Source organism: Lissotriton helveticus, assembly GCF_964261635.1.
Source record: "Lissotriton helveticus chromosome 1_1 unlocalized genomic scaffold, aLisHel1.1 SUPER_1_unloc_41, whole genome shotgun sequence".
In the NCBI taxonomy this organism is placed as follows: domain Eukaryota; kingdom Metazoa; phylum Chordata; class Amphibia; order Caudata; family Salamandridae; genus Lissotriton; species Lissotriton helveticus.
In genome coordinates, this window is record NW_027611683.1 from 1,402,452 (window position 1) to 1,427,588 (window position 25,137).

Consider the following 25,137-nt stretch of genomic DNA (forward strand, 5'->3'; position numbering starts at 1 on the left):
CACCATGTGGATTTGTTGAAGGGATGACCCTAGATAGATACACACATGATAGGGACATCTAGGTTTTTCTGTCAGGTTACATTTTGCGTACACATTAGTTCTCTCACTAGACCCTCTGATAATTTTTGTGTAGTTTAATATATGTAGGGAACCTATCGGAGCTCGGTCTTAAAAATTCAAGTTAATCAGAACACAAGATAAAAATTCATGAATTTAATCAGAAGTTAATCGCAGCTTGACCTGAGTCTAACAGCGACCCGTAAAAAGTTAAGCGTATGCAAAACAGTGTCTTTAGAGAGGAGTTGTAAAAAGATAAGAGCTGGTCTCACCCGCCTAAACCCTACTTTTTTGTGAATGGGAATAACCAATAACTTTCTAGGGACAGCATAAAAACTACAAAACATTATAAAGTGCATCATGTCCTGAGGAGACTCACTGTTGCAGCTACAGGGCATGAGGCACAGTCCTCTGTGGGAGCCACGAGGGTGTGCCAAGAGGTAATGGAAGAGGTTGAGCCGTAACCGGGTCAATAGAAAACGATAATGGATGCTTTTAAGCCCTAGAAGATAAGGTTTGGTGGTTGGTACAGTTTTTAACACTATGTACTTACGCACACTAGGCTTACACAGCAGCTCATTCTTAAAAAACACTTTTTGACCAGAGAAAGGTCCCTCTTACATATGCACTCAGGGTTAGCAAATAGTTCCTACCTACCCTGGAGAGGCCAACTCTTATGTAGTGGAGCCATCGGATGCTTGAGACATGGTCAAGTGAAAGGCTTTCCCGTAGGACGTCTTTGCTAAGTGTATTTTCTTAATTAGCCCAAATAATAAGCCACAACGCCAGGGGACGGAAAGCCAGTACATCTGAGAGGAAAGGTATCCCAAACTCTTCGTGCAAGACATAAAATGGGGTGCTTTGTGGGACAGAAGGGGCCCATTGCAGTAAAGAGTTTTCAGCACTTTGCACTGCCCCATCCCCAATGTGGCCCCATATCTCACTCCCATAACTAACCTTTGAAATATATTTGGCTTCATATATCTTCAAAAGAGCCACTATTGGCTTCCCTCCCACTCTGCTGACAAAGTTAAAAACAGCTGTAAAACCTTTCACTACATCCCCTTTCTTCCAAGTAAGCAAAGGACACCAACTCAAGGAATTGTCAAACACAACTCCCAAATAAGAGAAAACATTGGCCTTCGGTATTGACGAAAGTCCAAAATTAAAAGTGAACTGCTTAGCTTTACGAAGTCCCACCTGCATAATGAACAACTTGGAACGATTAAACGAAAGGTCCAAGTCCTTCATAAAAAGGACACATAGCTGTCGGCAAGAGGACTGCGTCGTCCGTGTTTAGGAGGACTGGCAGGCTACGCTTGCCTACCTGGGGACAATCCGCATTTGTGACCAAGAGGGCCTTCTCTAAGGAATTAATATATAGGTTAAAAAGAAAGGATGCTAAAATGCACCCCTGACACACCCCTCTCTTGATGTCAAGCTGACTGGACACTTTCAGGTCCTTTGAATAGCGGACAACCGCGGTTGAATCACGGTGAAGATCCCTCAGAAATAAAACAATATTACTGTCAATGCCAATGGAGGACATCAACTGCCACAACTTGAACCTATTGACCCAGTGGAATGCTGAGGACAGGTCCATGAAGGCTAGGTATATTGGGCTGGAACGAGCCACAGTTTATTTGTTCAGAACCATGTACAGGTTCAAACACTGTTCCACAGTGGAACGACCTGGCCGAAAGCCGTATTGGATGTCGGATATAAAGTTGTTTTCATCTTCCCAAGATACAAGTGTGTCAAGTACCATGCGGCCCAGCACCTTCACCACAGAGTCCAGAAGAGAAATGAGCCTATAACAATAGGTACTGTACCGATCTCCCTTTTTAAATACAGGGACTATATAAAGCCCAAGAATCTGGGCGGCCAACCTGGACTGCAGCATTGATAACAGCTGTGTGGACAGGCATCCAGGTTTCTACGTGGGCGATGTAGAGATATGGCAAGATCCCATCTGGCGCGTGGGCCTTGTTTTTAGACAGACCTTGCGTGGTGAAAATAAGTTCTGACTTGCCTTCCACCCTTTCCTGCCCCTCGGTTGGCAGGGTATCCGACTGGAAAATACTCCCTGAAATTATGTACTCAATTGTCCTCAGTGATATGGGCATCCAGTAAATTAGCATTATTTCCATATAGAAATGGGCTGTTAATAATGCCCCAGACCTTTGAGCTATTACGCAGTGTACTAGCCTCCACTAATTCGATCCAGCCCTCAATCTTCAGGGCCGACTCGCGAGGTGCTAGAGCAGCCTTATATGCTCTTCGTAGGCCTTTGACCGCCACCCGGTCTCGGGACTTAACACCCAAGGCATGTCTCAGGTTTCTGGAAGCCTGGGAGCATGCCGAACCATTGTGGACCTGGTTGCTTACAGCCCCCACCGAGGCCTGTAGTAACTTCCTTATGACAGACATGGATCCAAATGCACCCACGATGTCCAGAGCACTTGCCTCATCATCGAGACAGGTTGCAAACTTGCTGCGACACTGAGTTAAAAGGGACTCGTGGAGTACCTCTGGGACAATACACCCCCACTTTACGCTCCTTCTCGCTGAGAAATCGCAAAAATTGCGATTCCTTACATTGCGAGAGCCAAAAATCTGAGAATTTCCTTGCGAATCCTTATTTAGCGATTTTTCAGTTAGCGAAATTTGCAAATGGGAAATCGCAAAGTAAGGAATCACAATGATATGTATGAAAAAATCGCAAATTGCGAATTCAGGAATATCGCAATTACCACCAAGTATGAGCAGGTGGTAACCAGGTGCAAACTATTTAAGGAGTCCCAGAATGCAACAGACTTCTATCCACAAAGGCTGGGCTGTACGTGATAGAAAGGAGGCTGCGACTCAGAGCTGCTGCACAGAGGAGGAGACGCCAGGAGAGGATGTTCTGTGAGCACATTTCCATCTTCCAGCACACAGAGGAGGACATCTACACACACTGCAGGCTGGATGAAGAGAGTATCCTTGATTTAATTGAGGAACTCAAACCCTTCCTTGAACGCCCCACATGCAGGACACAATCCATCCCCACCCACATCCAGGTCCTGTGCTCACTCCACCTCTTGGCATCAGGTAGTTTCCAGGGGTGATAGCCTCAGCAGGAGGGGTGTCACAAAGTGCACATTCGCGCTTTTTCCACGCATTCCTTGATGCCATGGTACAGAGGCTGCATCACCACATTCACTTCCCAAGCACACCACAGGCACTAGCCCAAACCAAGCAGGACTTCTATCAGATTGCCCAAACCCCCCACGTCATAGGATGCCTAGATGGGACACATGTTGCAATCTCCCCTCCCTCACAGACTGAGTACGTGTTCAGGAATCGCAAAAGCTACCATTCCCTGAGCATACAGGTGGTGTGTGATGCCAAACACATCATCACAGACATTGTTGCAAAATACCCAGGCAGCACGCACAACGCTTTCCTCTTCCGTCATAGTGGGATACACCGTAGACTCACAAGTGGGGAGTTTGGCGAGGGATATTTACTAGGTAAATGCACAGAGGCCACATTTTGTAAGACTAGCATGTGCAGAACTGTGTGTAACCATGTCCATCCTACCTCACAGGTGACAGTGCGGATGCAGTCTGGGACTTCACACTGACGCCCTACCTGAATCCTGCCAACGCTGGGGAGCGGCGATACTACAGAGCACCCATAGCAACCAGAGGCACCATTGAACGCACATTTGGGATACTCAAGAGCAGATTCAGATGCCTCCACAAGAGCGGATGGGCACTACAATACAGCCCCAAGACCTGTTGCAAGATAGTGGTAGCATGTGCCATGCTGCAAAACATTGCCACCAGGAAAGGCACACCGGTGGAGCTCAGTGAATCCGATTCATCTGACGTAGAGGGGCCTGGCCCAGGACGTATACCAGCCGGTGTAGCTGGTGCAGCTGCTGGGTGTCAGAGGCGAGATGAAATAACACGCAACTATTTCTAGATGAGTAAATAAGACACAATGCTAGATCCCATTAGTGCGACTGTATTTTACTCCTTAACTGCAGGATCAATTATGTCACACAGCCTGAATGACACCCAATGTCTCTCCCAATGTCCACCACATGTTATTGTCACAGTGCTACATTTTAACAGTAGCAATTGTATAAGAACAGTGGGTAGCTGCACCCATCCAGTGTTCACATATGCTGCACCTCACATGCAGCGCTGTCGTGAGGAAGCCCCTGTTTGGGGTTGCACAGATCGCTCCTCACTTGGGCCAGTAGGGTTAGTGTTACGGGCACTACGGTGCATATCCATGGTGGGTGGGGGGGTGACGCTGCTCCTCCCTGATAGTGCGTCCTCTTCAGTGGGAGTCAGGACACCAGGCCCAGCGGTGTGAACTGCCCGCAGCTCGTCAACTGCTGATGTGATTTTCACCTGTGCCCTAGCAACGTCCTGGCTGTTGTGGGCCACTTCGCGCTGCATGCAGATGCTGCGCCTGGATAGGACATTGGTGGCAGAGGACAAGCGGTTAACTGCACGTGTGTATAGGTCCAGGCGCTGCATCTCTCTGCGCCTAGCAGCACGGTCAGCCATCATTTCTTCACAGAGTGCCTTCAGGGCACCTGTCATGCCTCTGAAGCCTGCCCTCACTTCCCTCTGTAATGCTTTAATGTTTTTTGCTTGCAGGCGCTGTACCTGCAACATGTGCATCTCCAGGCCTGCAAATACTGTTTCCTCCCCAGGATCTGCACCTCTGCTAGATGTGCGTGACCTGCGCCTGCTTGGGACTTGTAGTAATGGGTCAGCATGTGCAACTTCTTGTCGCTGTGGCTGTGTTGCCTCAGGGGGCACATTATCATCGCTGTCCTGGCCCTCGTCCTCCAAGGGGGGATAGTGGTCTGACAACATGTCTCCTGCGTTGTTTTGGAGGGTTGACGGGGCTTTTGTCCTCCTCTGTGTCCTCCTCTTGCCCTGCTGCTTCAATGTTTGGGGAACCTGCCTGTCTCCCACTGCCTGTAGGCTCTGTTCCAGATGGTGCTGTGGATGTAAAAGCACATATTTATTTACCGTTCTGACTTACACTTGACAATTATTAAATGTCACTGTTTTGTATTTCATGTGTCTTGTATTTGCCTTTCCTGAGGTGCACATTCTATTGGGGACTGGCTGGGTGTACATGCACCACAGTTATGTACATGTGACTACATCTCCCATAATGCATTGCTGTTTGTGATTGGGTACCTTCCCTTTGTCCTGCCCCTGGCTTGCTGCTGGGGGAGGGTTGAGGGGTGTCAGGGGTGTGATGGCATGCTTCTTACCTGGTCCTAGTTCCTGATGCTCTGAGCTGTCTAGGTCAGCAACGCCCATTACACCTTCAGGTAGCAGGGTCCCCTCCACCAGTTCATCCAGAGGTGTGCTGTCAGTGGCTGTGGAGGTTCCTCCACCGGTCGTACTGGACTGCTCCTGCCTGGCAGCCACCTTCTCCTTGGAGCGCTGGCGCAGATAATACCATCGCTTCCTTAGATCGTCAACACTCTTGTGTGTCACCCCTACAGCATTTACTTTCTGCTGAATGTCAGCCCAGATGCTGCACTTGCGTGTTTCAGGCACCTTGAGAGATTTTTTCCCGAATAGCAATTCATGGCTGACCACCATTTCTTGTATTAAAACCTCCAGCTCTGCCTCAGAGAATTTCTGCTTCCTCTTCCTCTGCATTTCAGCCTGCTGTTGCTGCTGTGTTTCCTGGCTGGCCATGTCTCCACTTTCTGCCATTCTGTTCAAAACTGCTGTGTTCACTCTCCAAAACTCCTCTCTCTGACTGTGAATCAGCAACTCAAGTGCAGCATGGGTAGTTACACTTCCTGGTTGTGATGTCATCAAGCTGCACCTGAGTTTCCGATTGGCAAATTCGAAAAAATCGCAATTTTGCGGGTTTTTTCCGTTAAGGAATCGCAAAATTGCGATTTTTTTCCGTTAAGGAATCGCAAAATTGCGATTTCTTAGATTAAGGAATCGCATTTGGGGTTCTCGCAATTTAAATAGCGATTTTTAATGAATCGCTATTTATTTGCGATATGTTTCATACATTCCATTTTGCGATTCCGAAATTGCGATTCGGTAAAAATCGCAATTTCAGAATTGCAAAATGGTTACTTGATACATATGGCCCTTGGTCTTTATTTCGGTAAAAAGAACCATAAAAGGTTTTAAGCAAGAGATAAAACAATACAAACATTCCCACTATACATCGTATTAAACATAACATACAGTACTACTAATTCCTGGATTCTACATGGATTTGGCTGACCAGTTTTGTGATGTTCTAAAGATACTTCACATTTCTCAGTATTACATGATAATATAAAAAAAAAAATTTAAAAGCAGATTTGAGGAATAAACATATCAGGTCACTTAATAAAACACCAATACAATCAAATAGATATCTCTAAAATAGTCTTAAAAAATCTTATTTCAATAAAAAAAGACAATTTTATACATGATATTTAAATCAATGTATATTTCATATTATACTCATAAAGTGCACGTGCCAAGCTCACTGAATTTCCCATTCGGGTTCTCAGCCTAGAATTTCAGACCTTCCCTTTTCCTTATCAAGCTTACGCCAAACAGATACCGACTAATGCTAAAAACCACTGTTTGTGTGGTATCAGATCGTAATAATGTTCCTGCTTCAAGGAAGTATCTAGTACCGAGCAAGCGGCAAATAGGTTTTGTCCATTTCTTCCTCCATCGTGCATAGGCTTAACAGAGGAACAGCAGATGTGTTTCATTCTCTATTGCACCTAGATCACATAAAACACATCTGCCCTCCTCCACCTCGCCCAGCGCCCATTTCACAGTATTTGACTTTATTTGTAGGATACCATAGCGATATTTAAGGTATAAAGATTTAGCTAGCTATGCCTGTATTTCATCTAGGAAAGGCTCAAAGTTCCAAACTATTTTCATTTGTAGGAACTGTGTTGTCAATGATCCCACCCTTGAGGAATCGGAAATGGAATCATGTATAAAAGACCAATAGGTTTCCTTTAGGAGGCCGTTGTCAAGCCAGACGGATCATCCCAATAATGCCTTAGTCCCAATTAAAAAAAAACAGTTGTGAATATGCTTTTACCAGGTCAAACCCACACCTTTATTTAATCCTAAGATTTCCTCAAGACCCTCTCTATAATGGATGAGCTCCTCTGTGCACCACAGGTGAACACAAAACAACAATGGTCTTAGGTTAGCCTGATCATCCACACTGACAATTTAAATCCATCAATCCAGGAGTCAGTGGTGTTCGTGTGGGGAGACTTAATATTTTCCTAAGAAACTTGTTTTCGCCTACCTTGAATGTTTCATTTGTCAATGGGCAATGGGCCCCATAGGGGTCTGTTTGGAACTGTCCTTTTCAGGACTGCCCGTCAGTTGTGGGTTTTTTTAATTTCTGTTTTTATTAATTGCAAATGGCAAATAGTAGTATGCATACAGTTCAACCTTATGACATCAGGTGCATGTTGTTTAACAATGAACAATTAGTCAATCAGTCAGTCCAGATACACACTTGTTATTCCTCGACAGTTTCATTTCTACAGATGGTGATACACACAAGTTCCCTCGATATATGTTCCACCCACCTCATTTTTTATCCCACTTTTTGGGGCATCCTCTATATTTATACACTCTTTTTTCTGCAATCATACATTTATCCAGTTCTGCAGCCCAAGTCCCTGTCAATGGTCTTTCTGCTACCCCCCCCCCAATGCATTGCTATTGCTCTTTTTAACAGTGTGTATCCCAAAGAAACTAGCTCCACCTCCGTAAGATCAATCGCTTTCCAAATGTTAAGAAGTTCTAATGGTGGTGTAAGGCCGATCTTTTTCCCTAGAGTGTCCTGCAAGTATTGCCGCCTCCCATATGGGTCGTATGAAGGGACAGTCCCATATTGTGTGTCTTAAAATGTTGCCTCTTGGTGATACCCATGTAGACCTACTTAGTTCCTATTCTCGTTAAGGTAACCCCGGTGAAGTACGTTCTATGCACAATTTTTAATTGTATCAAACGAAAGCGAAGTGCGATAGCTGCCTCTCATCAGTGCCATATGCCAATCATTGTCTGCTATGTCTGCTATTTTTTAAACCCATGTTATTTCTGAACACACAGCACCTGAGCCTCCACCCCCCCCCCCCGATCAGTGCAAGGTGTTGTAGTGCACCAGACGTTGTACAAGTACCTAAAGGATCTCTATGACAAAACCAGTAACTCATTGCTATAATCTTCATAAAATACAGTCATGTTTGTGATAAAAGCCTGGTACGCATTCTTTGGAGCAGGATAATTAACCCTCAGAGCTACTAGCCATGCTGGTCAGTCAAAACTGCCACTAGACAACAAAACTCCAACCTATCCGCAGGGACATTAGTATTTGACTTACATGTGTGTCTCAGAGTCTAGCCGCCATCGCCTGGAGGAGGGAGAGAATGCAATTCCCGCAATCCCGCAGATGGAGGACTACATCTCCCGACCCCCCTGCTGCTGGACTCGCGCTTTTAAGCACAACGTGATCCCGCAGCTGTTGTAGCCGCCATCGCCTGAGTCACTGGAGGAGGGAGAGGATGCAATCCCTACAATCGTGCAGGGAAGGTCTACAACTCCTGACCCCCCTCCTACCGGGGTCGCGCATTTAAGCGTGATGTGTTCCCACAGCGCGGTCCGTGCCCGGGTGAAGCCCAGGCCAGCCCACGCCCACGCCCGTCAGAGCCCGGAAGAGGCTGGGTGGAGGGACTGTAGACACGCTTCATGCATTCTTAACTAGGGCAATGAGTGTACTCGTGCAAAAAACTGAATTAACTGAGCGGTGTTTATCACTGGAGCCTCTTGTCTACCAAATGCAGTCCTCCTTAGGGGACACAAGTGTCGATAATATTACCACTCAGCCATTGCAAGTACTTCCATCTGAGAACCCGGTGCCAAGCCTCTTGGAAATTCTTCCCATTATACTTGCCCTCAACGAAAGACCTATTAGGGAGCTCGACCTTTGTACCCACCCTGATCTTAATAATGAACCGCCAGATAAGAGGTGAAGGGGTGGTGGTGTTCATAAGCCAAAACCTGTCAGAACCATTCGAGCAACAAACTCAAGGTGGGCCACTAACATGGTAAACACAGGAATTAGTACACCTCAACCCTTGACTTTGACCACTTTGTCCACAACTCCTTTGCCATGGTTAACTGATGACGCCTTGTGGAAAAGTGTAGAAAAAAATGATGGCTACCTTACTGGACCCTATTCTACAAAAATGAACACAGATTGAAGAGAGGCTCTCTCGTATAGAGGGTCAGGGTGAAATAACTGAGTGTCCCACAGAGCGTCCATGCCCTAGGCCTGTGCGACCAGCCGTGGAACTCAACCAACTCTTCCCACACAGTAATTTGAACGTGGCCCCACCTTCCAATCTTTGTACTGTAACTGGACCTCCTAAACGGTCAAGTTTGTTACTTCCGCAAGTTAATGTACACTGTAAGACGATAACGGAAGAAACAACCTCACCATTATCTGAGAAAAGTATTTCAAATTGTTTGGCGGTTCCGCTGACGGGGGAGAGGGCTGATCCTCGGTTGTTAAATCATTACTCACAGCAGGTCCTCCATTTTCCACCAGCGGCCTCTCCACTGGTTTTGGTTTTGGCAAACATACCAATCTTGAGAGAGATCACTAAGTGTCAGTTAGAAGGAAAAGAGAAAGGGATATGAGGGAGGAGGCCGGGGAAGGCCTCGAGCAGGCGGCTAGGACATGCAATAGCAGAGATTTATAGAAAGTAATAAACACTCCCTATTTAAAAAATACTAAGGATCCAACACTAGACTCATATGTAGGTGAAGAAGCATGGGTGGCACACTGTGAATTTATTTTCACCTCAAACACTGCTCCTGTGATGCCCTCTAGTGCCAGAGATCCTAAATTGCAGGGTTCTTTTTCACTCTCAGAAGTCAGAAAAGGGTTGGCGGCCTGTGTTGCTGGGAAAGCCCCAGGACCTGATGGGGTGCCGATAGATCTTTTTCAGGAAAACCAAGATTTGTGGGCTCCGCTGCTAATTAATGTTTTTAACAGCATAGCTATAGATGGGCCTCTACCTTCCTGGAAGCATAGTGTAATTGTTCTGATATGCAAAAAAGGGGACTGGGAAGCCCAAAGAACTATCCCCCAGATTCATCATTGTCCTCTTTTGCGAGTCCTTAATAGCGATTATTAAGGAATCGCTATTAAAGACTCGCAAAACGGGATGCATGTAGAAATCGCAATTTATTTTGCGATTTCTACTGCTTCCTTATTTGCGATTCGCTAATTGCTAATCGCAAATAAGGCCCATAGGAATGAATGGGGAGTCATTCCTTATTTGCGATTAGCAATTAGGGAATCGCAAATAAGGAAGCGATTTCAAGGGTGCCAGGGTGTCCAAAGGATACCCTGTAGCACCCCGAAATGCAAATGTACACAGGTGTTGCGCACACACATGTCCAAAGGACATGTGTGTGTGTAACATACAACTTATAAAAATGCACTAAAGTGCATTTTTCTAAGTTTTCGCTATTTACCACGAAGTTACACTTCGCGGTAAATAGCGGCCCCATATTGCGAATTCGCAATTTTGAAAAGGTTCATGAATAGCATTTAAGGAATCTCTAATTGAGATTCCTTAAATGCGATTCTTCTCAATTTAGCGATTTCTATAATTGCGATTTTTGCATTTGGGATGATGAATCCCAAATGCAAAACAAGCATTTGCAATGCAATAGGTCTCGCATTTACACGAGTTTAAGCTATTGACATTGTAAATGACAATGCCTTTTATTTACGTTTCAAAAACCAAAACATAAATAAAAGGCATTGTCATTTACAATGCCAATAGCTCAAACTCATGTAAATGCGAGACCTGTTGCATTGTAAATGCTTGTTGTTTTTTCTCAGTACAATGCCCTCTTAAATGCAACGGGTATTCTAAGGTGCGGGTCCTATGTTCATTGTGCCTCAAGACTCAAGTTATAGCTTACTAAGGAGATATATAAGTAGCTTTAAACTAGCCTGAGGTTGTGTGTTCGCAGCTGGGGGGATCTGTTCTGGCAGTTTGAGGTAATCTGTTCCTATTGGAGCAGTACCAAGACAGATTTGCATATGGCAAGTCGTCTAGAGTGGCATGGTGGGTGAAAAACGACTTCCTGGAATGCAGACCCGAGTGATGCCTGTGACTGATATTTTTTCAAGCACTATTTCCATCACTTTGTTGTATGTCCTTTATTTGAAGTACTCTCTTGGTGACCGTTTGCTTGTGTGTAGCACTCTCTCTTCTGGTAAACGTTTGCATCACTGGAGTACTTTCCTTCCTTCCTTGCTTGACTGTTAGAGAACAATGCATGTTGAAGCACCAGAGCAACTCAGACCTGAATGTAGCTGTTTCCACCACCAATACAGAGTCAATTACAGGTTTCCTGCTTGTCATGCATGCGTGGCTCTGTGGGGGTGATTGATGCCCGGCCGCCTGTCGTATTATTGTTATTACACCTTCAGAAGTCATGAGTGCAGTCAACATTCAGTAGCATCCTGGGAATCGGAAAATAATTGAGGGCAATGCAAATGATTCCTGCACGCTGCTAATGTGAACCCGGGAGCACGAGTGAGCGCCGTAGATCAGAGGCAGGACTGGCTGCTTCACCCCGGATGTGGGCATGTGCACGCGAGCCTGCAGCCAATGAAAACCTGGGCATTCATATTAATCACCCAGCCTGTAATTGCCCATCATGCTTTGGATGCGGCTGTTTGTTGCCTGCGGCTAATGAAATTAGCCTAAGGAGGTGCGTGCATTTGTCTCTGGAAATCAAAGGCTCTGTTATTTGAAGCCATCCACCTTGCTCATAGGCTTGCAGACATTATGCTAATAGGTAACTGATATCCTTCGAAACATGTGTTAAAATGTAGTGCGCGGCCAAGTGCTGCAAACATATGGTGCAATTAGAAAGCTTTGAGATCTTTTCCCCTGTTGAAAAAAAAAACAAGGGCAAAAAGAAATAGCAATCCGTGGGGGAGAGAGCGGAGGGGGATGGTGTGTGGGGGCCGGCCTGCCGGCCGGCCAGCCAGCCATGATTAATTAGGGGAGGAGAAGCCTTAGGGGAGGAGAAGCCACAGAGCGCACGCTGGGCGAAGCCCTTTGATGTGCTGTGCGGCCGTGAATGCGCGTGCTTGTTTGTTCTCATCATTCACGTGAACTGTAAGAAAACCGCAGTGCAAGAAGCCCTTAGTTTGACGAGGATTTCGAGCACTTGAATTCTCGATCCCTCAATGCACTTGCGCGCATTTTAGGTCACGAGACCTAAATAGCGCTCGCAAAGGGCCGGATTCTCAGAATCTGGCCCTTGCAAGCCGATTTTGGCTTCATGAATCTGGCTGTATAGGCCTATCTCCTTATTGGGCACAACTGCCAAATGTATGCTTTGGCTCCTTTTATTCAGGCTGGAAGAGTGGACCTAAGAAAATAACCTCTTAATGCAGGAGCAGTATGGCTTCCAGAGGGGAAAAGCCACTACAGACCAATGTCTAAACCTATCACTATGTATAGACAAATATACCAGAGCGAAAGACGGGAAAATCTACATGGCTTTTATAGACTTGTCAGCTGCATTTGACTGCTTGAGCCATCAAAAACTTTGGTATTTAATGGAGAAGATGGGGATTGATCCACTTATAATAAACTTTATCCGCCAACTATATGTAAATGCCACTGCATGTGTCCTGTATGGCAAAAATGGGGAATGAACCCGCCCCTTTAAGATCGCTAGGGGAGTTAAGCTATACAAACAGGGTTGAGGCAGCCCTCTCGGGCTCATAACACGGACGTGCCCGTGTTTGACACCAACCCCCTACTAATGTTAGCTTATGCCGAGGATGCAGTGTTAATTGCAAGAACGGGGGAAGCTCTCCAATGGCTCATAACAACAAATGCATCATTCATGGCTTCGCTGGACCTTAAAGTAAGTGATACAAAATCTTCTGTCATTATAGCAGGATCTGGCAAAGCTGATAAATCCCCACACTTCCATATGGATTGCCAGAAAATGGAAGTGGTTGAGTCCTTCCCATACCTGGGAGTCTTATTTGATAAAAATCAAACTTGGAAGAACCTGGTATCAGCAAGAGCACTAGGAATGGAAAGGAGTCTGAAAGCTATTAAGGTCTTCTCCAAAAGTTAGACGCTAGCCCCCTTGGCCCAATTAAAAACATTTCTCAGGCCAAGATGAAGGCAGTAGCCACATAAGGGGCAGGAGTCTGGGGTATGGCGCCTACCGGCTGTCTCCAAAAACCTGAAGATCATTTTTAAGTCCCTAGTGTCCCTACCATCCAGTTATTCAAATGATATCCTACATAAAGAATTGGGGTTACCTTATATGTTACATACCATTAGACTAGCGCCAATGTAATACAAAACATATTTAAAGATTGTTTAAAATTGGACCATTACAATAAGATCAGATGGTTGAGTTATGTGGAATCAGAATTAATGGCAATTTGGTTGGGAGAATTATTTAAGGATTAAACAGAATGCAGGAAGATTTCAAAACAGAAATTAATTGAGATTTTTATGCGGAGGGATCATTATCTTCGCAGGGAAAGGAATTACAGAAAAAGGGCCAGAGGGCGGATATTCCTATCTAGCACAAACCACTACGTGCTGGATAGGAACTACTGAGATTTTGTCTGACTCTCCTCCCCTTGAGGTTAGGTTATACGGAGAGAAGATTCAAACACTCAGATTTGATCCTGTGCCACTGCGACAACCATTCCCCCCAATCCGACCTGCACCTAGTCTTGTTTTGTGGGTTTTATAAGACAGGAAGAGAAGAATTTATCCTTTCGATTTTAAAGCGCCACAATTTTAAACCATGCCAGGTGGCACGTTACTTCTTTAAATCTCTGCCTGATCCCTTTGTCTGTGGTAGCCACCTTTTCCTGGGCCTGTATGAAAAGTAGAAAGGCGCGAGGTTGGTTTTAACTAATAATTATATGCAGAAATGAGTAATTTGATGTAAACTAACTGGATTCGGTCTATGAGGCACATGATGCACTTTATGGGATAAAATGTCCTGTAAAAATTATCTGATGTTCTTTTTAGATAATTCTACTTGCTCTAGGATTTTAACTTGTTATGAACTGGGGCTGGTTGTTGATCACTGATTTAAATTGTGCTTTTATGATCTGTATTTAAGAGATCGAATACAGATTGTATTGATTGATTGTTTGCATGTGTGTCTCAGAGTCTCACCCCTCTGTGCTCCCTCTCCCTGCTGCTTGGAGCTGCTGCTGCAGTGTCCCTGGCATGGCAGTGAGGAGCTCATGGGAATCCAAGGCCCGGGAGCAGTGTCTGTCCTCAGCGCATGCGCAGCTGTTAATACAAGGTCCTCTTGAAGGTGTCTGTTCTCAGCGCATGCGCAGTTGTTAATCCAAGGCCCTTCTTAGCTCGTGCTCCGCTGCGGGACGCAGTGTCTGTCACCAGCGCATGCGCAGTTGTTAACCCATCAAGACCTCTTTAACCCGCGCTCTTAGTTAAGTCCTGGGGTTTTCAGTTTTTCTGAATGGAAGACAGTGTGGACGTTCCCAGTTGCGTTCCCTCTCGGTTGGACTCTCCAGGCCGTGCTTCCCTGCGGGCTGCTCAATTACACACTCTATGTTTCATCGGCTCCGCTATTCTCAGCGCATGCGCGGCCACAACGAGCAGACATCCCGCGCATGCGCACTTGTGACAAAGTGAGTGTCCTGCGCATGCGCAGCTACAGATGATCACGGCGGCCCATGTCCAGCGCGCGCTTTGTTGTCACGTGAGGCCCTTGGTGTGTCCCCTCCACCAGGCCGACACTGCCCCCTCGAAAGGACTCGAGGCAGTGGTGGTAGATCATTAACTTATGATTCCGGAGAGGGGGCGGGGCCTGTGGGTGTCAAGGCGGGGCCTGTGGCAGTGGGGGCGGGGCCTGTGGGTGTGGATGCTCCGTCTCTGCCGGGGGCGGGGTCAGTGAATATGGGGGTGGGGCCTGTGTGTGGGGCGGGGCCTGTGTGTGGGGCGGGGCCTGTGGGTGTGAATGCTCCTACTCGGGCGGGGGCAGTGAATGTGGGGGCGGGGCTTGTGGGTGTGGTGTCTGTGGGGGCGGGGCCTGTGGCAGTGGGGCAGGGGCCTGTGAGTTGGGGGCGGGGCACGTGGGCGTGGTCAGTGGATGTGGGGGCGGGGTCAAAACAATACACCTACACAGCCTGGAGGCATTGACTGTTTCGTGTTCCTCACTGGAGACTAGTTTGTCCTTACGCTTCAACTCTGGAATGTGTTTTTTTGGAACCCTAATCGCTCCAACTTTAGTTTGTATTGTGTAATTTTTGGTGGATTTATACTCTGTAAATATGTTACCATAATATCTAATCCTATATACTTCGCTCTATTGTAAAGCGCTCTGACTCCGCTGGGTAAAGTATGCGCTATAAAAAATGCCTAAATAAATCCAATGCCCTACGACCAGGCAGTTGGAGGCTCGTCGAGGCCTTGGGGCTCCCAGTCACACGTCCTCAGGCCTGTAGAGTTAAGACTGTTGCAGCTTTCAACTCAGAACTGGCAATTTCTCAGGCCCCGGCGGCCTGCTTTTGGAGGCTTCAGGCATGATTCTGAATGCCGCCGTAGTCCGCGAATCTCAAGTTGCACATTCTTACCTTTCTCCTGAGCCACCGCAACCACAGACTTTACCCACTTGCTGACCGCATCTATAAAATAAGTTTTTGACACAAGTGTGTCCACATGAGTATCTTTTAATTTGGCTGATCTGGAGTTTGCAGCAAATATTTTTTTTAACCCTTGCGTGCGTGCGTTGGACAACAGCCGTCGCAAGCACTACCTCAGTAGTGCTGCGCACGTCCGTTAGCCGACACGGCCCCGCCTGCGCATTCGAACGCCCACACCGCAGCGGAATTGCCGCTGCAATAAACGGGTTAAAGCCATGCTCTTGTATTTACAATCAACAGAAGCTTGTGCAGTGAGGGCTGGTGCTGTTCCTGACCTCCCATTCATTTTGTGGAAGTGCCTGGACCAGTCTTCAGCGCGTTCCTTGCTCCCAAAAGGTGCTTCTCAGGCCCTAGACCCTTGCTGTGGTTCGGTGGGCTCCTAAATCAAGCTTTTGAACTCTTCATGAGTGGAAATGAGCCCATTCGCACCGGAATCCCACTGCTCGCACGGAACTTCAGCACAAGCCCCTGCCGCCTATCTCCTTGCACGGAGAGCATCAATCGATCTGGAAGACCAACAACATAAAGCTCCAGCCCAATCTTCTGCGACACCTGGCCTGCTCTTTGTGCCATGTCCACCACCGCCATCAACTCTCTCCTTACTCCTTACTCCCTGCGACCCTCTCCAAACTTGGCTCAAAACTTGAGAAGGTAAACCTTCAGCTGAACTAATCTGGGGCTCTATCTAATTCGCGCTCCATCGTGATCAGCGTGAATTTTTGACTTTAACCTGGCCCAGCATGACCAGATTGCCTCGGTTGACGCTTTATGTTTTTACGTGCTATATAGAAGTTTATACTTTAAAAACTCATATCTCCGGTTATACTGATTGGATCTTTGTCTTTTGGGTTTCGATTTGTTGATTAAACTGAACTCTATTTTTCTAACCTGGGGTTGATTTTGTGTGCTGTTTACGCTGTTTTACTGTTTGAAGTGTTGCACAAATACTTACACATTGCCTCTAAATTAAGCCTGACTGCTCTGTGCTAAGCTACCAGGGGGTTGACCACAGTTTAATTTGTGGTTTGCTTGTGCCTTATCCTGACACGGATTGTCGAATTCTGAAAAGGAGCATACAGTTATTACTAGATTCTTTCATCTATTATGCTCAACCATGTAATTAACCCTGATGGATTTAGGGTCGATTTTTTTAAGAGAGGTTTTACAGTGGCTTTTTTCCAGATTGAGGGGTAGTCCCCTGTCCGAAACATGGCATTACAGATGTTAGTGAGCACCGGGGCTATCAGATTGGATAATGGTTTGAGGATGAATGGGGGACATGGATCCAAAGGTGATCCTGACTTAATAGTGTTCATAAGTTCTTTCATAGCCTGTTGGGATAGTGGGGAAAAAGCCTCAAAGGTTGGCTTAGGGGACGTGAGAGGGATCTCCAAGCAGGCTGAATCAGTGATAGTTCTTTTAGTAAAGTTGTTAAAGATGTCTTTGACCTTTGCCTTAAAAAATTCCGCTACCTTATTGCAGAAAATTTGAGATGGCTCTATGGTGGCAAGAGCTGGTGGATTGGCTAATTTTTTAACCACCTGATATAGCTGTTTGCTCGAATTTTGAGCTAGTTCTATCTGTGTACTATAAAAGTTACATTTTTCTGCAATTATGAGTTTTTGGTAGCTTGACAAAGCTTTCTTGTATGTATCTCTGTCATTGTTGTCGTATTTTATACGCCAACGCCTCTCCAGATTTCGGCATCGTTGTCTTTCAAGCCTTAGTGGTTCCGAGAACCACGGCGCGGAGGGTTTAGTGTGGTTTGGCCGCATCTTTATGTTAGGTGCTAAGCGGTTAAAGGCATTGTTCAGCCAATGTCCAAAGTTATTAGATGCTTTATGTGGATCAGATATGTCTTCTGGTCTCGTAGACTCCAAAGTATTATGTAAAACGGTGGAATCAAGGTTTTTCCAGTCGTAACATTTAATCTGGGGGCGGATGGGAGGGGATAAATGTTTATGATTCCTGACTAAGATCGTGAATTTCACTGCCGAGTGATCCGTCCATATAAGCGGGAACACTGTAGGGTAAGTCATATGAGAATTGTTTGTAAATAAGCCATCCAGAATGTGGCCTGCTTGATGAGTGGCTAAGGAGACCCGCTGTTCTAAGCCAGCGGCCGAGAAGTCCGAGATAAGAGTGGACGAGTCTTTATCTGCAAGATTTTCTAAATGAAAATTAAAGTCTCCCAATATTGTGTAGTCCGAATTGGCGGCTACTGGTTCTAATAGGAAATTGAGGGATTTCAGGAAGGGTATGCGTGAGGTAGGTGGTCGATACAACAGAGTTCCCTTAAAGGTTTGTGTAGGGGAGAGAGTAATAGTGAAACCTAAAACTTCAGCAAAATCGCAATCTAATGGTTCTGTTTTTATAGCTAAATTGGCTCGGTGTATAATGGCTAGACCACCGCCCCTTTTGCCGGATGATCTGTCTAGTCTAATCACATGATAGCCGTCGGGGTGGCTATACTAAAATCTGGGCCAGATGCTAGATCTGCCCAGGTCTCAGTTATAAACAGAACGTCTATATTTTGGTTAGCTATGAGTTCCGCCACGTCTTACCTATGTTTTATAAGAGAACGTGCATTTATAAGTGTGCAGATTGTGTTTATCTTCGTTTCTAGGGACCAGGAGGGATGCTTGCTGTAAGTAAGGTAACGTAATCTTAAATGAGCAGTTCAGACAGGCGTTAGAAAGTAAGTTACAAAAGGAATCAGTTTCAAAGTGAGTACAGCTCTTGTAATTTACAGTGTTTCCTATACTCAGAAGCTGCGCTCTGGAATAGGTTGTTACCTTCGTTGTGTAGTGGGTTCTGCGGGGGCTAGGGGATGTGGCGCACAGCGCGATCCCAACGTGGACTGGCGCAGACTGGCACCCCTTTGGCGCGTCTTCGGCGCGGTAGCGGCGCTCCCGCTGCGCTCGACCGCTGCGCTTCCGGGTAGCCATTTTTAAGGTCTAAGCCCCCTCCCCCAGCTGGAACGCTAACTCCGTTCTGGTCGGGGAGCCGGCCCTGAGGCACAATGGAGCTCTACCCTGCCCTCCACACAAACGGCACGGAGCCGCGGTGGAATGGGGCTAGGGGTACAGAGTAATCACAGTATTGCTAGTAGGTTAAAATACATTTTAAAATAACAGTTGTTACATCAATTGCATCGGATTGCAGAAGGTGCGCTTTTAACAGGGGGAATTTTAAAAATACTGCGTTTAGCACTGGGCTTAACAAGCATGCAGAGGAGGATCCCCTCGCAAACTGCACGAGCTCTTCACAACAAACACACAAGGAGCTGCCACCACCTTGCTAGTCGCCCGAACCCCCAGTCACGCTTCTTCTTAAGGTCTAAGCCCCGCCCCCAGCTGGAACGTTAACTCCGTTCTGGTCGGGGAGCCGGCCCTGAGGCACAATGGAGCTCTACCCTGCCCTCCACACAAACGGCACGGATCCACGGTGGAACGGGGCTAGGGGTACTGTAGACACTTGTTCCCAGTTTCCGCCTTCTGAAGAGAAAACTGGGGATTAGTGGGTCCGTGGCTAAAATGAACAACAGAGGCGACAACGGGCAGCCCTGTCTCGTGCCACGTGAAAGTGAGAAGGGAGCCGTCAATGTACCATTTAGTTGGAGTCGGGCCAGCGGTTGACTGTATAGCAGGGCAGTCGTGGCAATGAAACCAAACGGCATCCCCATGCGCTCCATGATGGATAAAATAAAAGGCGATTCAAGGGAGTCAAATGCCTTTTCTGTATCAAATAGGATTGCCGCAGCAGGGATTTCCGGGTTGATTCTATGCAGAGTGTTCAATAATGTGCGTAGATTGAAGGCTGTCGAGCGATGGGTTATAAAACCAGACTGGGCCGGGGAAATGATAGATTCTATTAAGAGAGACAGGCGACATGCCAGACCCTTTGCCATTATTTTGTAGTCTAGGTTTAAGAGTGATAACGGTCGATAACAACCACATAGCAGGGGGTCCTTGCCATGTTTGGGGAGAAGAATGACGGCTGCCTCACGCAGGGTGGGAGGTAATATCTGCCTCTCCAGGGCTTCTGCATATACTTTAAGGAGATGGGGAATCAATAAATCTTTATAGGCCTTATAAAAATCCGCCGTGAAACCGTCAAGCCCTGGGACCGAGGAACTCTTCAGGGCAGAGATGCCTCATCAATGCTGTCCTAAGAGATAGGCTCAGCGAGAAAGTCCTGCATAAACTTCTCGAGATAAACTAAAGCGACCTCGGACAAATAACTCTTCTGCTGCACCCTGTCTTGACCCAATCTAGTGGTGTAATGTTTTAAAATAGGACATAAATTCCCCCTGGATATCCAGTTGGTCAGTGATCTGCTGCCCCGACGAAGTTCTCAACTCGGGGATGTATGCCTTACAATAGGGAGGTCTAATCATCTGTCCTAGGACTCGTCCCGGCCACTCGCCTTCGCCGTATTTCCTGGCATTGTAGTATTTCCGCATAAAAAAGGATCTCCCTCTCAGCGGTATCTTTGAATTCTGTGAGCAGGGACAAACGTTGCTTGTCTATTTTGGGACCTGTCACCTGGCGTTGTTCAGAGTCTAACGGCCCTAGGTTCTTTTCCAGGCGGGCTAACTTACTGCACAAATCCCGCACTACACCGGCATTTTTGGATATACACACGCCCCTCATGTATGCTTTAAAACCCTCCCATAACATTGCCACAGTGTCTACTGAACCAGTGTTAATGACGAAGTAGTCCTCTGTCGCTTCTCGTTATTCCTGTCTAAAAACGTCATCATCTAATGCGCGGCTGGGGAATCGCGGGACCTGCAATATTAATAATACCGGGGAGTGATCCGAATATGTGCAAGGAAGCCTCCGGATCACATGACACCAGCTGATAAGTTCTGGGGATGCCAGCCAAAAGTCGAGCCTCGTCCATGTGGTATGACTGCCAGTGTAGTGAGTATAGTCAGTGCTATGCGGGTTTTGCGTACGACCTATGTCAATTAAGGAGAATTGATCGCAAAGCAAGCTCAATGCCTTTCGTGCTCACGGTTTGGGATCTAGTGCTCTCGAAGTGGTGTCAAGTGACTGTCCCTGGACTATATTAAAATCACCCCCCAGTAAAAGGGGAACTGGGCCTAGCTGTGCCAGTTTAGAGAGTAGGGTATAAAAGTCCAGGGAGTCGCTATTGGGGCCATACACACAGACCAATGCCACCCTGTGACCCATTAACGTGCCCAGGACATTGATATACCTGCCTTCACTGTCACGTATTACAGAATGTAAATGGAAGGGGAGTCATTTATGTATAAGAATGGCAGTGCCCCTTGCGAAGTTGCTGAAGTTGGCAAAATATCGATGTGTTCCCCAATTTGCGGCAAAGTGGGCCTGATCACTAGGAGGCAGGTGAGTTTCTTGTAAGAAAGCTACATCTACCCTGTGACGTAGTAAATACTGTGTTATCTTCCTTTTCTTGCGAGTGTTGTTCAGGCCGCGGACGTTCCATGTCACCAAAACCACCTCTGAGGGTACAGAATTACGCCCTAACTGAGCCATGGTGGTGGTAAAAATTAGTGCTTAATGAAAATCAACCGTGCGTACTTGCCAGTTACATCTAAGTGTGTACCTAAGAACGTCTCAGTGTAGCTAAACAATGTCCCAGCCTCACCCCGCACCCAGCCTCCCCACCCTACCAGAGAGGCAAAGCCATTACTATCCAAAAACAGTGCAGTACTAATAGTTCCTCTGCATCGCTGAAAAACAACCATAAATAGTACTTACTAAATTCACACAACAATTATAAGGTGAACACCATTAGGGGTGGTGGCAGCGGCCCTACAGCTACGTGGCAATAAAAAATGATACTATAAAGTGATCGAATGAAATCCCAACTTATTAAATTGTCCATGTAAAGGAAGGCCATATTAACAGTTTAGCTATGCCCAGATCCCGAGAATAGTTCCATTCTGGCATCTGAACCACTCTGCTGAGGGGGAAGTCTTTTGTCCTCAGCTGGGCGTTTGTTGTTAAGTTTGTAAGTGTGACAGAACTCCTGCACCTCCGTAGGATTGTCAAAGACACAGGCTCTCCCATTGATCTCAACACGTAACCGAGCTGGATAGAGCAGTCCTAGATTTCTGAGTGTTGCCTTAACTCCAGTGTATTTCCGCCTGGCCTCCTGTACCATGATTGTAAAGTCTGGGTATAGGGACAGCTTGAAGCCCTGCCATATCGTTTCGCCCTGTTCTCGTGCCAGGCGCAGGGCCGTGTCTCGATCCCTAAAGTTCATGACACGGGCAGTGATGGGTCTGGGCGGGCATCCAGGATTGGGCCTTGGACCTAGTGATCTATGAGCGCGTCCTATCACAAAGCCCATAGTGAAGACTTCTCTACAAAACAAGTCTATCAGGATTGTTTCTACCAAGGTGTCCATGCCATGTCGATTCCGGAACACACAAAATGTGCACGTTATTTTGGCGACTGCGCATCTCTAAGTCCTCTTTCTCGATCGCAACGTCTTTGAGGTAACGTTCCATTCGGCCGAGCCTTTTCAAGGATTGCGCCATTCCATCTCCTAGATCTGATGTATGTGATTCCACCACGTCGAGTTTTCTGTCGTGAACTTGGATCTTCGATCCCAGATCCGCCATGTGCTTATCTAGGGCATCAAAGCGCACATCTAGGGCTCTGAACCCCGCTCTCATCTCTTGTAGCAGGGAACCTAATTGGTTGGTATCACCCTCTGGTGTTGTGTCTTTCTGGCCACCTTCCACCATGTTGTCAGGGGCTTCTTGGGCTACTTCGGTGACCTTTTCGAAGGGGAGAAGCCGCTGTTTGGGGTCTTTGCGGCCCATACCGCAGTTCGATCCGCCAAGTATTAATTAAGCCCAATGCCAGAGTCTTCTGGTTATGGCCGCAGAGCAGGTGCAAGTAGCTGGCGAAGAGAGATTAGGCAAGCAGAACTGATCAGCAAGGAATGGGCATCCAACCCGTGTTTGTATTTTCCTGGCAACAGGGGAGGTTTTGGGTATTTCACTATTGTCTCCCATAATGGAGCTTGTGGCGCAGCAGTGGTCGAGGTACAGTACTTCCACGAAGCAGGTTGTTTGAAGACAAGGCAATGTGCAGTGGGCAGTTAATATTTCAACTTTGCTGCAGCATAAATTGGTGGCTGGGGCGCAGACACTGCTGAGGTTTGGATTCAGTTTTTCGCTCCGGGAGCAGCGCAGGCATGCCAGGAAGCGTTATAACAATGGAGCCCTGCGGGAGAAGAGAGGGAGAACAGCGCAGGCTGTGGCCAAGCGAGTGCATATGCGGGGAGGAGATCCCCAAGGGTGCTTTGGAAATGCTGTACCAGGTGTCGATGGGGGAGCAATCACAGGCACCGTACCTGTGTGCCCCTACGATCAGCGCAGACATAAGAGTGCCATGCTCAGACCGCCGGAGGTCAAACGGACCTCCCGCCAGTACCGAGCGCCGCTTTGCCCACAATGTGGCCGCTCAATGCTCCGGCCCGTGGCCTGGTGACTCACAGCACCCCAGCTGCTGGCTCAGTCCCTCCGCCGCCGCACCCGGAGTCTCCTCATATCGTCGATGCCGCCATCTTGAAAGTCGTCCGTCCTCCTGGAGTCGCTGATTTCTGCCGTTCCGATGGTTTTCTCGCAGCACCGCAGGGAGACTTTTAATCGGGATCCCTTCCGCTGCATTATGGCGTCTTTTGCCTGCCCGGTAGCCTCGCTGGATAGCGGGACATCACGTTGTTGCAACGACTGCTGGCGGAGCTTCAAAGCCGAGCGACCATCTTGGTCTCTGGCTTGGCCACGCCCCCGGCTCTTACCTATTCTTCAGCCCTGGTGCCACTGTGCCTGCTGCACTAATAATAGATGTGCCTATGTTCTCTGTCCTAGGAGCATTTTGCACTTTGACCCCTAACCTCCGGTGCCCTGAGAGTTGGTTGCACTGGGCTGTTTACATTTATGTGCCCTCATGTGACTCCATCTGCCCTCATATGAACCATACATTAGATAAGACCCTTTCAACTCTGCGATCCGGAAGGACCTCTCTGAAACCTGATATGCAGAGAATATATATAAGAAAACAAAGCAAGAGAGAAAATGGGGATATAAAAAAGAGTGAATGTTGTAGAAAAACAGAACGAGAAACAGCAAAGGAGAAACAAAGGTTATGAAGTGCATGTGTGATTAGGGTGACCAGGTGCCCCGGATTTACCAGGACAACCCCAGTTTTTCAAATGTCAAGAAATTTGTCTTGTGTCCCTGTTTTCATAGAGGGCTAGCTGAAAGAGGCAAATTTTTATGTATTCCATTGGAGGACTGGCTAGTTTCTGTTATCAGAAAGCAATTTAATTAGCAGGTATGAAACGGTGTTTAAAATGACATTTTATTTATTTCCTTGGCATTTCGATGTTGATACGCACTATCATCCCATACCCCTCAGTTGATGTAAAATAGTCATCCTTCTTTTAGTTTTTGAAATGTACAGTTTTTTTTGTTGTTTTCAAAATCTGGTAGTCTTATGTGTGACCGAAATAGCAAAAGAAACCGAAAGATAGACTAAGAGAATGTGAAAACTAAGTGAGAAATAGCATGAGAGAATGAAATAGGGTAAGAACCAGAGCAAAAGAGAAACAAACTAACATGAAAGTGACTGCAAAATCAAGAGAATTATAGAATAGAGTGAAAAAGTCAAAGGTTAGCATTTAGAATTTGTGAGTTGATGGATATCAGCCAGAGCTTGTCAGATATGGTGTCCCCCTTATTCAGAGTGCTTAAAGGTGCACACTCTGCAAGTAGGGCGGAGAGTGAGAAAGATGAGAATGGAGAGCAAAAGGAAACCCAAAGGTATCAGATAACAGATTGAAAAAGAGGAAAGAAAGAGGGTGATGCAGACAATGGTTGAGAAGAAGAGCAAATAAGGCAAAAATAAAGAGTGAGATAAAAGGAGACAAAGATGAGGATGAGAGAAGAACAGAGGGATAAAAAGAGCAGCAGGGCTAGAAGAGAACAAGATCAAGAGAGTGAAAATACAACAGACAATGAGACATAAAAAGTAAAAGCAAGAATAAAAGTGAGAAAAAAAACAAGATTGAAAGAAAAAAAGGCTGTTGAAAAAGAGAAAGAGAGTTAAAAGAAAACAGTGAGATATTACGGGAAAAAGAAAGTGAGAAGCTAGAAAGAGAAAGTAAGAGATAAATTAAGACCATGAAGGTCCACTTGAGTGAGGGAATGAGAGGCTGAAAAGGATAGAAGAGGGACCACAACCGTGAGAGACATGTAAGGAGAGAAAGTAAAGTGGACTGAGA

At 46.6% G+C, this 25,137-nt stretch overlaps 1 protein-coding gene across 1 annotated transcript in view; it reads left to right on the plus strand.

Moving 5' to 3' along the window:
• LOC144806055 (uncharacterized) overlaps positions 1-25,137 on the plus strand; it is a 609,474-nt gene that overhangs the window by 346,607 nt on the left and 237,730 nt on the right. The gene's annotated exons all lie outside the window — the stretch shown is intronic.